The sequence below is a fragment of the Rhinopithecus roxellana genome, chromosome 4, assembly GCF_007565055.1.
Source record: "Rhinopithecus roxellana isolate Shanxi Qingling chromosome 4, ASM756505v1, whole genome shotgun sequence".
NCBI lineage: Eukaryota > Metazoa > Chordata > Mammalia > Primates > Cercopithecidae > Rhinopithecus > Rhinopithecus roxellana.
In genome coordinates, this window is record NC_044552.1 from 72,877,750 (window position 1) to 72,891,781 (window position 14,032).

The following is a 14,032-nucleotide window of genomic DNA, read 5'->3' on the forward strand; positions in this document are numbered from 1 at the left end:
CGTTTCCTGGGTTCAAGTGATTTTTCCTGCCTCAACCTTCCAAGTAGCTGGGATTACAGGCTCGTGCCACCAAGCCTGGCTTGTTTTTTGTATTTTTAGTAGAAATGGGGGTCTTACCATGTTAGCCAGGCTGGTCTTGAACTCCTGACGTAAGGTGATCCACCCGCCTCAGCCTCCCAAAGTGCTGGGATTACAGGCATGAACCACCATGCCCAGCCCTTTTACTCCTTTTTAAGAAGACTATTTGTTCCTCATTGACTACCAAAGTTCAAAATCTTCAATTTGATTGCTTTTTAAAAAATCTTTTATTCCTACTTCTGTTTTCCTTTCAAGCAAATGTCCTTATTTTTCCTCTCTTATTCTTGACTTAAAATATCCTCTGTCCATGCCATTTTGTTTGTGATGGACGTCAGTGCTGTCCAATACAACTTTCTGCAGTGAAGGTAGTGTTCTGTAACTACCCTGTCCAGTAAGGCTATTGAGCACTTGAAATGTGGCTAGTGTGACTGAGGAACTGATTTTTAAATTACTTACTTCGTTTTAATTTAGCCACCTGTGGCTAGCTAGTTAATTTATTGGACGCAATGGTCTGAATTACTGCCTTTCTTTAACCTCTTTGGCTTGTTTTGATTTCATTCTCTCAAATGCATAATAATTTACCTTAGTCTACTTTAGACCTCAGCTATATGTTCATTTTTATTGTTTTACATTTTTTGTTACATATTTTTGCTTCCTGATTATTTTGTAAGCTTCTGGTTGGTGAAGCTATTTTACTTCTTTTCTTTTCCTTTCACTTTCTATATTTTAACTATAATATATAATCTGTAAATATTTATTGAAGGAAGTAGTCATCTGGGAATTGAGGAACATTATTTGGAGCTTCAAAATACCATTGAAAATCTTTTAGGGTATTCTGAAATTTGGGAGGCCAATTTGTCAAGAATACAAAATAGATTTAAAAACAGTAACAAGGCCGGGCATAGTGGCTCACACCTGTAATAGGAGGCTGAGGCAGGAGGATTGCTTGAGCTCAGGAGTTCGACACCAGCCTGGGCAGGCAAGATAGGGAGACCCCGTCTCTGCAAAATAATAATAATAAATAATAATAATAATCAGTAACAGATTAAGAGGGTGGCAGGGAGCTGAGGGATAAAAGACTACATATTGGGTACAGTGTACACTGCTCAGGTGATGGGTGCACCCTAATTCCAGAAATCACTACTAAATCACTTTTCCATGTACCCTGGAAACTTGAAACAAAAAATTAAAATATGTATACTGACAGAAATACAGTAGAGCAAGCAGTAGATGCAAAATCTGAAAACAAAATCTAGTCTCATCTCCGCCATTAATTTTGTGAACTTAGAGAAGTTTCTTACCTCTTTCAGGTAAGTTTGCTAATCTACAAAAATGAGATATGAATTAGTCGGTGTTTTAATATCTCTTCCAGGTTGAGATTCCTTTTCCTTTTGTTTTTCTTTCCTTTTTTTTTTTTTTTTTTTTTTTTTTGACAGAGTCCGCCTCTTCCATGCTGTCTTCTACAGAACTACAGAAAGAAGATGACATTTCATGTGAATTGTGGGGCATTGGAAGGTGAAATGCTAGGAATATTGTGTTTACCCTGGCTCTCTAGTCTAGAAGTCGGGTGGACTGAAGTTACAGGGCATAGAGAATGGCAGCGATATAGGGGTACAAAGCAATTAAGGAAATCTAAGATTTCTCCTTGGGACTGAAATAGGTAAAGTGGGCATATGCCATATAGAATAATGAAATATAAGGGAAAAAATGAAGGGGGAAAAAAAAGGAAAACCTCTAAATGTTCTCTTGCTTTCGCAATTAATTTTGGCTTTAAAACTCATCATTCTCCCACTACCCCGTCCCAAATACCATTACTCTCTCCATCAGCCGTTACTTGGTTGTACACGTTACTGGAGTTAGTCATAAATCTTTTCCTAATCCCATAGACTTTGTGGATAGGGAGTCATATATTGATATAATTGATCTGCTTTAGGAATAATTTTCAGTTTTTGGCTGACTGTAGAAAGTTTCTTAAGCCAAGAACTTGTGCTTCACCCCTTCTGGTGATCCAATCAATCATCAACCTGTTTCCTTCTACCTCCAGTATGTATCTTGAGTTGACATGCTTCTGTATCACTGTCACATAGTCCAAGTGACTACCATCTCTGTCACTGAACTACTTTATTCATCTTCTGTATGGCCCATCTGCATTTATTCTGCCATTCCCCGCTACCCAAGTCTCCATAGAGCAATTAGAATGAATAGTCATTCCTGATCTTGGCACTCCTTTGCTTAAAACCTTTCAAAGGTTTTCCATTAGGACAACATAGAAAATTGTCAATATGACCTTCAAGGTCCTACCTGATCTAACCCCTGCTAACCCTGGAGTCTGTCATTGCACTTCACCCATGATGGCCTGCTCTCATTATTATTCCCTGTTCACCTTTCATTCTAAGAATGAAAACACATGCACAAGCTTCAGTTTCCCCAGCTTAGCTAGCTTAGCTAATGATCCTTTTGTTCTTAATTTAAATGTTACTTCCTTAAGGAAACAGGTCCCTTTTATAGCGTTCCCTACTTTTACTTCATTACACTTATAAGTGTAATTAGATACTAGATTCTAGGAGATACGTGGGGAATTGTTTGGTTTTGCTCACCCCTTTATCTTTAGCACTTGGCACACAGTACTTGCTTCACTGATATTCAGTAAATGGTTGATGAGATGAATGAATGAATGGATGGTGGTGTGTCAGTACTGCCATTTTTCATATAAAGTACAATGTATTTGATAGGTATATGTTTTTAGAAATATTTTCAATATGAAGAACACAGTCTTGTTTTTCTAGTAGCTTAATTCTGCATTTGTGGTTTAGATGCCTCAAACTTCATTTTTAACATCTTTTAAACCACTAAAAATAAACTTGGTGGTTGGGTGCAGTGGCTCGTATCTATAATTCTAGCACTTTGAAAGGCTAAGGGGGGAGGATTACTTGAGCCCAGGAGTTTGAGGCCAGCCCGGGCAACATGGCAAAACCTCGTCTCTTCAAAAAATTTAAAATTAGCCAGGTGTGATGGCACACCCTGTAGTCCCAGCTACTTGGGAGACTGAGGGTGGGAGGATCGCTTGAGCCAGGAGGTCGAAGCTGCAGTGAGTTGTGATCATTCCACTGCATTCCAGTTTGGGTGACAGAATGAGACCTTGTCTCAAAAGAAAAATAATACAGTAATAACCTTGGTGCAATATTATGCTTGTATAGTGATTTGTCAAGTAAGTTTCAGTAGTGGTTATATTAATTTAAAGGAAATAATATTTTCTTTGAGAGTAACATGGAATCACATAAGAAAATACTACTATTTAGTGGATTTTATTACTAGCATGACTATACAGAGTCTTCTTTCCACTCTATAGGTGTCTAATACTATTGATTATTTCATTAGCATACAGTTTTCTTGACTCTATCAGAAATGTTGGTGTTATGAATTGCTGAGTGTGTAGGTTATTTCTTCATTTCCTTTTTGCTTTAGTTTGCTTAGCAATGTGTTATTTTCAACTTTACTAGCCTATCAAAATTTAATGCTGTGCTGTTGTGACTTCAGGTGACGTAATTTTTTTTTTTTTTTTTTGAGACGGAGTCTCGCACTGTTGCCCAGGCTGGAGTGCAGTGGCATGATCTCAGCTCACTGCAAGCTCCGCCTCCCAGATTCACGCCATTCTCCTGCTTCAGCCTCCCAAGTTGCTGGTACTACAGGCGCCCGCCACCATGCCCGGCTAATTTTTTGTATTTTTAGTAGAGACGGGGTTTCACCATGTTAGCCAGGATGATCTCCATCTCCTGACCTTATGATCCACCCTCCTCAGCCTCCCAAAGTTCCGGGATTACAGGCATGAGCCACCACACCCAGCCTCAGGTGACATAGTTATTTATGTATTTATTTTTGGTAAAGATAACACTGTTCTTAGGGCAGTTTTTTTAAAGCAAGAGCCAGAGTACCTCAGAGCAAATAACTGGAGATGTTCAGCATGATGAATAGTTCTTTAGTCCTGTGAGTACCTAAATTGGTTTTGTCATTTTCCTATGAATCTCCTTTAGACATTCATGAGTAGTGAGTAGTTTTAAAGTTTGCTGCTCACAACAAAGGGGGAAATTTATGATTTCTATATTTCTGAGGTCGCTTTGCACAAGAAGCACAAGCTTCTTTTTCACTAGTAAGTGAAGTTATTTTTAACTTCAGTTTTTTAGTTTACAGTAGTGAAACAGTTTGAGATAATGTGCATTATAGATTTAGAGAAAGATAAGTTATAAAATTCTGTTTCTGATGTACTTCTAAACAATAACCTTTTAAATTTATTTTATATTAAATCACTGTTTAAAGACCTGTGGTTTTGTATAATTGAAATATGGTTTTAAAATTAGATATATTTTTTAATGTGCAGTTCTTCATGCATTCTTATTTAAAATTTTTATATTTAATAGTATCTGCCACAATTATATTTTGTCATTGGCATAGGAATTTATTAAGGAAATTATTTCTATGAAGAGCAAAGCTCTATTTAAACGTTCTCATACTCAAATTATTTAACTGGTCAATTGTGCAAAATTAAGTGACTTCTATTCTTAAGAACAGAGGACATAAGTATTTGCCCTCCCCAAAATTCTTAATATATTTGAAACATTGAAATTGTTTTTATTAGAATACTTATTTTAACCTGTTCCTTTAGGTCACATAATATAATCCTTTAGTTTGAATAAGTATTTAATACTATATTATGAAAATTGATCGTCGGCAAAGCCTGAGTCCTGTCGTCTCGCCTTCCTCCCATACAGCATGAGCTTCACCACTCGCTCCACCTTCTCTACCAACTACCGGTCCCTGGGCTCTGTCCAGGCGCCCAGCTACAGCGCCCGGCCGGTCAGCAGCGCGGCCAGTGTCTATGCAGGCGCCGGGGGCTCTGGTTCCCGGATCTCCGTGTCCCGCTCCACCAGCTTCCGGGGCGGCATGGGGTCCGGGGGCCTGGCCTCAGGGATGGCTGGGGGTCTGGCAGGAATGGGAGGCATCCAGAACGAGAAGGAGACCATGCAAAGCCTGAACGACCGCCTGGCCTCTTACCTGGACAGAGTGAGGAGCCTGGAGACCGAGAACCGGAGGCTGGAGAGCAAAATCCGGGAGCACTTGGAGAAGAAGGGACCCCAGGTCAGAGACTGGAGCCATTACTTCAAGATCATCGAGGACCTGAGGGCTCAGATCTTCGCAAATACTGTGGACAATGCCCGCATCGTTCTGCAGATTGACAATGCCCGTCTTGCTGCTGATGACTTTAGAGTCAAGTATGAGACAGAGCTGGCCATGCGCCAGTCTGTGGAGAATGACATCCATGGGCTCCGCAAGGTCATTGATGACACCAATGTCACTCGACTGCAGCTGGAGACAGAGATCGAGGCTCTCAAGGAGGAGCTGCTCTTCATGAAGAAGAACCACGAAGAGGAAGTAAAAGGCCTACAAGCCCAGATTGCCAGCTCTGGGTTGACCGTGGAGGTAGATGCCCCCAAATCTCAGGACCTCGCCAAGATCATGGCAGACATCCGGGCCCAATATGACGAGCTGGCTCGGAAGAACCGAGAGGAGTTAGACAAGTACTGGTCTCAGCAGATTGAGGAGAGCACCACAGTGGTCACCACACAGTCCGCCGAGGTTGGAGCTGCTGAGACGACGCTCACAGAGCTGAGACGTACAGTCCAGTCCTTGGAGATCGACCTGGACTCCATGAGAAATCTGAAGGCCAGCTTGGAGAACAGCCTGAGGGAGGTGGAGGCCCGCTACGCCCTACAGATGGAGCAGCTCAATGGGATCCTGCTGCACCTGGAGTCAGAGCTGGCACAGACCCGGGCAGAGGGACAGCGACAGGCCCAGGAGTATGAGGCCCTGCTGAACATCAAGGTCAAGCTGGAAGCTGAGATTGCCACCTACCGCCGCCTGCTGGAAGATGGCGAGGAATTCAATCTTGGTGATGCCTTGGACAGCAGCAACTCCATGCAAACCATCCAAAAGACCACCACCCGCCGGATAGTGGATGGCAAAGTGGTGTCTGAGACCAACGACACCAAAGTTCTGAGGCATTAAGCCAGCAAAAGCAGGGTACCCTTTGGGGAGCAGGAGGCCAATAAAAAGTTAAGAGTTCAAAAAAAAAAAAAAAAAAAAAAAAAAAAGAAAATTGAAAATTGTATTTCTATAACATAATTTTTTAGTTAATGTCATTTTAAAAATACTGGAACACCTTTAAATGATCATAAATTATTTCATTGACCATGAATGTAAAGAATCACTTGTCATTGATGAGGTAATAAAATACTTTTCTTATGTTCTTTATATAACCCATAAAGCAATTATTAACTATTAATATAATTATTTTTGTGACATCTTAAAATAAGCAGCTATTTTATTTTTCTCTGAATTGTTAACTACAAGGAGTCCTTTAAACATTTTAAATAAACTTTACTGGCCATTTTTGAGTTCTGAAATCAGAATTTAGATAGTGTACTTTTCTGATTTCTAAATTTGTAAAATTATGACATCTGATCTTGGGTTATTTTTAAGACTTTATATATTGCTTGTACTCATCCATGTATGTGCCTCATTTTGAATCAAGAGAAGGCATTCTTAAACTAACAGAATATATTATTAATATTAGTAGTAGTCATCAAAATAAACTTTTAATTAAGAATTCTGTCAAACATTTTGCTGTGGTTAGATTTCAGTAGTTTCGTTTCCCTTGCCTTCCTAAAAGAGGGCTTTCAATATAAGATATTGTGATATCGTATAAACAGTATTGTGGCTCATTTTATTTTTAATGTTAAAATCTATATCAGGATTTAAACGTATACCCATGAAAAGGTTTTTTTTTTTTTTTAAATTAAAAACATCATTAAGATTTAAGCTAAGTTATTTGTTCTTAAAAATTATTTTAAAATCTTTTTAGGAGATATATTCTTTAGTTTACATACTCTTTGATGTTTGCTTCAGCAATTGACAGTTTAATTGATAAGAACATAGGAAAATAAGCGAAGAAACCTGGGAATTGCTTTAGTTTTTTTTTTACATCATTGGGGAACCAAATTACTTTTGGAACTACATGTGTTATATAATAGTTGGGAAATTCAAAAATTGGTTATTTTATGTTTTAGCACAGTATAATTTAGCCCTTTTTAATAAAAGTTTCCCCTTATTAAGCAAGTTAGGCACTGATGGATTAAAAGATGTTAAAATATATGTAATTGGTTCATTCTATGCAATGTTTAAATTCTTAAACAGTGTATCATTTGCAGCATTAAAAATACTGAGATGAATTTGATTTTATATTTGCTTGATAATTAAATCATATCTATTAGCATTTAGGGTTTCTTTTGGTTTTTAATTTTTTAAAAATTACTTTCTAGCCTGACAAAGGATTCCATGAAAAAGATGGTGTTGGGATTGCTCTAAAATGGAAATCAGGCAGTTTTCTCAGGATTTAGGAGATAAAGTTATTAGGCTTTATTTTACTTTCTGCCACTAAGATTTTGATAGTTGAGTTAGATAAATGACATTAGAAATCACCAAGGAATAAGGTAAAGAAATAAGAAAATGAATTTGGTGTTGAAACTGAAGTAAAAAGAAAGGACGAGGAAAGGTTTTCTCTCTAAAAAGCTTTTGCATCATACCTAAAGGCACTATTTTAATCACAATGAAAGCCTTTTTTCTTTTCAGATTTGGATAATATTTCAAAACTAGTTTGTATGCTGTACATTCCTTTCATCAAAATGTGTGTGATTGCTATACCCTAGAACTCAGAGCTAGCCCATAAAGATGAAGAAATGAATAAGATACGATCCATCCATGCTTTTTCTTGGGGGAGTGAAACAAGCAAGCCTATGTTTCCACAATACATTTGTAAGATATTATTTTTCTCAAATGTATTTCTTTTCCATGCACATACAAAAAAGCAAATCCTTAGAATCATGATTAAATAGTTGCTTTAGAAAAGTGTGTGTGTGAGGCGGGCGGATCACGAGGTCAGGAGTTCAGAACCAGCCTGACATGGCGAAACCCTGTCTCTACTAAAAATACAAAAATTAGCCAAGCGTGGCGGCATGCTCCTGTAATCCCAGCTACTCAGGAGACTGAGGCAGGAAATTGTTTGAACCTGGGATGCAGAGGTTGCAGTGAGCCGAGATCGTGCCATTGCATTCCAGCCTGGGTGGCAGAGCGAGTCTCTGACTCAAAAAAAAAAAAAAAAAAAAAGTGTATGTGTCTATCTTCCTGCAGCAACCTATTTTTTCTTTTTTGGCTTCCTTAAAGCTTGTGATTTTGTTATTTCTTCCATTTACGTATTGATTAACTGTTGAGCATCTTCTGTGTTCTAGATCTTGGAGATATAAGTTGAGTAAGGCAAGATTTTTGCCTTCTAAAAGCTGACATTCAGGCATGGACGTGTAAACAAATAAGTACAGTATAGTAAAGTATAATCGGTATTAATTAGGTAGATGCACTTGTGGATCCAAGTTGAGGGCATCAAAGAGTAGATGGCTCCATTTACCTGAGGGATTCAGTTAGTCTTCAGAAAAGAGTTACTGCTTGAGTCTAGTCTTGAACGATTGTGTATTCTCTATTAGGATAAAAAAGTGAAATACATCCCAGGCAGAGAGCAGCATGAGGAAAGGCAGGACTATAAAACAGCAAGATGTATTTAGAGTAATTAGAGTATAATGTAGGAGTGTAGTGAGAAATGAGGGTAGAAGTAAGGAGGGGAGGCTAAATCCTGAAGACCTCGTATGTTATGTTTGGACTTTACCCTGAAAACAAGGAACCAAGAAAGGGTTTGATTTTGCAGAAGGACATTTCCAGATTCAAATTTTTTATAATACAATAGTCGCCCTCTCATTCATGCTTTTGCTTTCTGTGGTTTTAGTTACCAGTAGTCAGCCATGGCCCAAAAATATTAAATGGAAAATTCCAGAAAAAAAATTCATAAGTTTTAAATTGCACATCATTCTGAGTAGCATGATGAAATCTTGTGCCATCCTGCCTGGAATGTGATTCATCCTTTTGTCCAGCATATCCACACTGTATATGCTTCCTTCTCATTAGTCATCAATATCCTCAGCTCCTGACTTTCAACCATTGACATTGTCATGTCTCCTTCTGACATAGCCTAACACTATGTCACAGTGCCTATATCATTCACCTCAGTTCATCTCATCCTGTAGGCATTTTATCATTTCACACCATCACAAGAAGGGTGAGTTCAGTGTTGTGAGTTGAAGAAACACACTCAGTGTGTTTTTCCTCTGCTCTCACACCACAGCAACAATCAACACAGAATACTTGTGTGATCAGCCAAGCAAGCAATTAATTCTTCGGCAGACTCTGGCTGGGTGTCCTTCAATTCAATTCTGACACTATCTTCCTGGAGATAGTGTCAGATCCCACAGATTGAGGGTTCAGTCCCACAAGACTGCCCCCTCTTGAGATACCAGTTGCAGGTTCAGGCCTCTGGAACTTCTCTTCTTACCCACTTCAAGTTAGGTTCCCATGACTCCCCCTTTGGGTTTGATTAATTTGCTGGAGTGGCTCACAGAACTCAGGGAAGTACTTATACTTACCCATTTATTATAAAGGGTATTACAAGGAACACAGATAAGAATGCATGGGGCAAGGTATAGGGGAAGGGGCATAGAGCATCCATGCCTTTCCAGGAACCTCCATGTGTTTAGCTCTTTGGAAGCTCTCCAAACCCATCCTTATGAGTGTTTAGGGAGGCTTCATTACATAGACATAATTGAATAAACCTTTGGCCATTGGTGTCAACTTAACATTCGGCCTATTTCCCCTCCCTGGATGTTAGGGGGATGGGGCTAAAAGTCCCAACCCTCTAGTCATGCATTGGTCTTTCAGGTGACCAGCCCCCATCCTACAAAGAAGTAACACTTTGGAGATTCTAAGGAATTTAGAAGTTGTATCCCAGAAAACTGGGTGGAAAACCAACCAAATAAATATTTCACAATATTACAAGTACAATTGGATGTTTTGAGAGAGAGCAAGAGGCCACATTCATGCAACTTTTGTTATAGTATATTACTGTAATTGTTCTGTTAGTTATTGGGTTATCCTCTTACTGTGTCTAATTTATAAGTTAAATGTTACAGGTATGTATAGGAAAAAACATAGTATGTATAGGCTCAGTACTATTTGTGGTTTCAGGCACCCACTGGAGATCTTGGAATGTATCCTCCATGGATTGGAGGGGATCTGCTCTATTATTAAAGCAGTGGTGTGGGATGGGTTGAAGACTGGAGGAAGAAAGTCTGTCAACCTGAGATAATCAAAAAGATCAGAATCCAGTTTAAAGAGTTTATTCAAGCAAAAAGCTGGGAATAGCCATTTAGGAGATGCAGACCCAGAGAAATGGGGTCAGTGCTCTGAAGTTAAAAGTTAAGGTTTTGCTTATGAAGGCAGCAGCAGCCCATATGTAGCAGCTGCTGCAAAGATGCTGGCTGCAACGGGGGAGGAGCGGTCAGGGCTGGGAACAGGTGGGAGCCCTGTGCTCTACCAAGTTGGTGGGGTGGGAGCCCTGTGCTTCTGGGCACAACTGCAGCCGCCCAGCCACGGGCTCTGGTCCTGGCCATCCCTGTGCTCTTGGGGGCCTGGGAAGCCTCCTTGCCCCCACAGGCTTGGAAGTGCCTACTCCCAGTCTCTGGCCTCTCCCCCATCCCGGCACCTGCTCCAGGGCAGAGCAAAGTTGTGACTAAGCCCAGGTGGTGTCACAACCTGGCAAACTCAAGACAGTACTGACACACCAACCCCTGCCACCGTGAGCCCCTCCAGACTTTGGGTGCCTATGAGCATGGGAGGAAAACGGAAGTGGGGGCTGAGGGCAGCTCGGCTCAGGCCTGCAGGCACCCCTCAGCATGAACAGCATGGGTGCCATGGACAGCATGTTGATGGTGACAGGAGGCAGACAGGCTCCTGGGTAGAAAGGGGTGGGTCCTGGGTGAAACCTCATCTTCAAGCCGGGAAATGCCTGAAGCCTGGGAGCTGGGCTCTCAGTTCTGTGTACCAGAGTGAGAACTTATGGTGCCTTTTCCAAGCCTACCCATGGCCGCCTATGGACCAAGCAGCATGCACTTCCTACTTTCAGAGCCCGTAAAAACTTCAGACTCAGCCAGATTCACACAGACGTTAGGACTACCAGCTGCAGGAAGGAGCTACCTACTTTGGGTCTTCTCAACTCATTGGGACAATCTCCTTGTGAAGAAGAGCTACCCACTCCTGGTCTCTTCTCTGCTGAGAACTAGACACCCATTGGGATGACTGTCTGTGGAAAGGAGCTACCCACTTTGGGTGTCCTGAGAGCTCTTCTGTCACTCAATGAAGCTCCTCTCCACGGGCTTCATTCTTCCCAGACGTGGGACAGGAACTTTGGACCTGCTGAATGGCAGGACTGGAAGAGCGGTAACACAGAGCTGAAACATGATCCCCACTTGCCACGTTGCAGGCAATGAGAAGAAGAGAAGAGAGAAGGAGAAAAGAGCTGTGGCCCTTTGGAGATCCCAGACCTAGGAGCTTCCTAAGCCAGGGCTGTGACACCTTTTTTGGGGCTCTGCAGTTCCTGGTGTCTCCAAGCTTCTGGGCACCACAGTGTTCCCTGGTTCCTGCTGTGAAAGCCACTTGTGGTATACCTAGTCCAGCCGCAGCCTCTCAGGGAGCCAGCACCTGTGCCAGCACCTGGAGCTGCCTGCCCCACTGCAGCCAGCATGCTTGGCTATGTGCAGTGGCCAGACCCTGTGCTCACTTACACACCCTTTGCCACTCCGTGCTTGGCTCACCCTCGGCAGGTATGGGATCCAGGCTGGTAGTGTGAGCTGAGTGCAATCTACCAGGCTGAGTGAGCGGAACATGCCCAGCAGCCCTGAGCAAAACTCAGACACAGGTGCCACTGGCCACAGAGGTTTCCAGCTGGAAAGGCGACACCCTAAGGATCCTGTGATACTTACATAGGAGGAAAACAGAAATTTAATAGGATTGCAACTTTTTTTTAATAGAAGGCTGGTTTATGAGTTACAGTAATTAGTTACAGTTTGTTTTCTTTTCCACCTGGATTTTCTTTCCTTTACAGCTGTTTTTAAATTTCCTTTCTGGTTTTAAAGAGTATACTTAACATTCCATCTTATGACAGTGTGATAGCCACAAAGTCTGTGTGTGAGAAAGGTCAGAGGGAAGTTAATCCATGATGAAGATCAGCAGTGAAGAGGGAAGAGGTCTTCCCTGGGGTCCTTTCATCATGTGCTACATTTTACAAAACAGTGTAGGTAAGGAAGGAGGCCAATATATAATCAGAGAAACAAAGGTTACAGCTGCACAAGTTACAGCTGCCTGTCACGTGACTGAGGTCCCGTAATCACATTCCTTTAAGGCGCAAAATAGAGTCCAACAGCTTAGATTTTGAATTACCTGTTTTCATAAGTCTAACCAAGTGAGAGAGGACTATGGTTTGAATTAAAGTAGTAGCAGTTAGAATAGAAAAGGATTCAGAACATGAGAGATGTTAATGATAGAATTAATAAGGCTTGATCCTCTTTGGATATAGAGAAGAGACTGCAGTGGTATGGCAGAATTGAAGATGATGCCTAGATTTGAAGAGGAAAATGTAAGGAATTCGGCTTTGAATATTTTGAATTTAATAAGTTTTATGGAACTTCCAAGTAAAAATTTCTAGGCGTCAGTTGCAAATGCATATCTGCAGCTTAGGAGAGAGATTTGAACTCGAATTAAGAAATTTTGAGTTATTCATATATATATATATTTAACATTTCTTATGTGCCAAGCATGTACTAGGCACCAGGGATACTGTACAACACATGAAACCTGCTTTATGACTAATAAAGGAGACAGAAATCAATCATGAAGATACATAATTACAAACTGAGACAAGCGTCATAAGGAAAATTTAGAGGTTGCTGTGAGAAAATTTTAGCAGGAGGACCCCATCTCATTGAGACTGGGGAATCAGGGAATGTTATCATTGGAGCTAAAATTTGAAGAACAAGTAGGAGTAGGGCAAGTAGAATATTTTGGGCAGAAAGAACATTAGCTTTATACCAATAAAAGTATTCAAAGGTTAACAGACTAAGTTAAAGAAAAAGCAAAAGGCAGCAGCTAACTGTATTCTGTGAAGAGAAGTGTCTAAAACAAAGATAGAAGAAGGTTGAAAGGAAAAGCTCTATTACGCAAACACAACCGAAGGAGCTGGTATGGCTACAAAAAATAGACTTTTAAGCAAAAACCATATTATTAGAGATAGAGGGAACTTGGTAAATATACCTAATAACATAGTCTTGAAATAGATATATCATATGGAGAATTTAACAACTCTGTAGTCATAGTGGGCAGTCTTAACATGTCTCTCTGATAGACCAGGAGACAAAAATCAGTAAAGCTATAGAAGATGTAGGTACATTAGCAAATGTAACTAATGGACATACATAGACCACTGCAACCACCAATAACAAAATGTATATTCTTTTTCAGTATCCCTGGAATGTTTACAAAAATTGACTATTTTGGAGAATAAAGTAAGTGTAAATACATTTTAAAAGGATGAAATGATACAAAATGTATTTTCTGACCACAATGTTCTTATTCTAGAAATTAATACAAAAACAAAAAACCTTTCAAGGACATTACATTAAGATAATGGACCGTTTTGGCCGGGCGCGGTAGCTCACGCGTGTAATCCCAGCACTTTGGGAGGCTGAGGTGGGCTGATCATGAGGTCAGGAGATAGAGACCATCCTGGCAACAATGAAACCCCGTCTCTACTAAAAAATACAAAAAAATTAGCCGGGCATGGTGGCGGGCGCCTGTAGTCCCAGCTACTTGGGAGGCTGAGGCAGGAGAATGGTGTGAACCCTGGAGGCGGAGCTTACAGTAAGCTGAGATTGCGCCACTTCACTCCAGCCTGGGCAACAGAGCAAGACTC

The 14,032-nt window shown here is 40.7% G+C and overlaps 1 protein-coding gene and 1 pseudogene across 3 annotated transcripts in view; both read left to right on the forward strand.

Annotated features, from left to right (window-relative positions):
• The window catches only part of WASF1 (WASP family member 1), a 79,088-nt gene that overhangs the window by 27,627 nt on the left and 37,429 nt on the right, over window positions 1-14,032 (forward strand). The gene's annotated exons all lie outside the window — the stretch shown is intronic.
• LOC115896872 lies at window positions 4,802-6,194 on the forward strand (annotated as a pseudogene). The gene has a single exon (XR_004056780.1). The product of XR_004056780.1 is annotated as a keratin, type I cytoskeletal 18 pseudogene (transcript).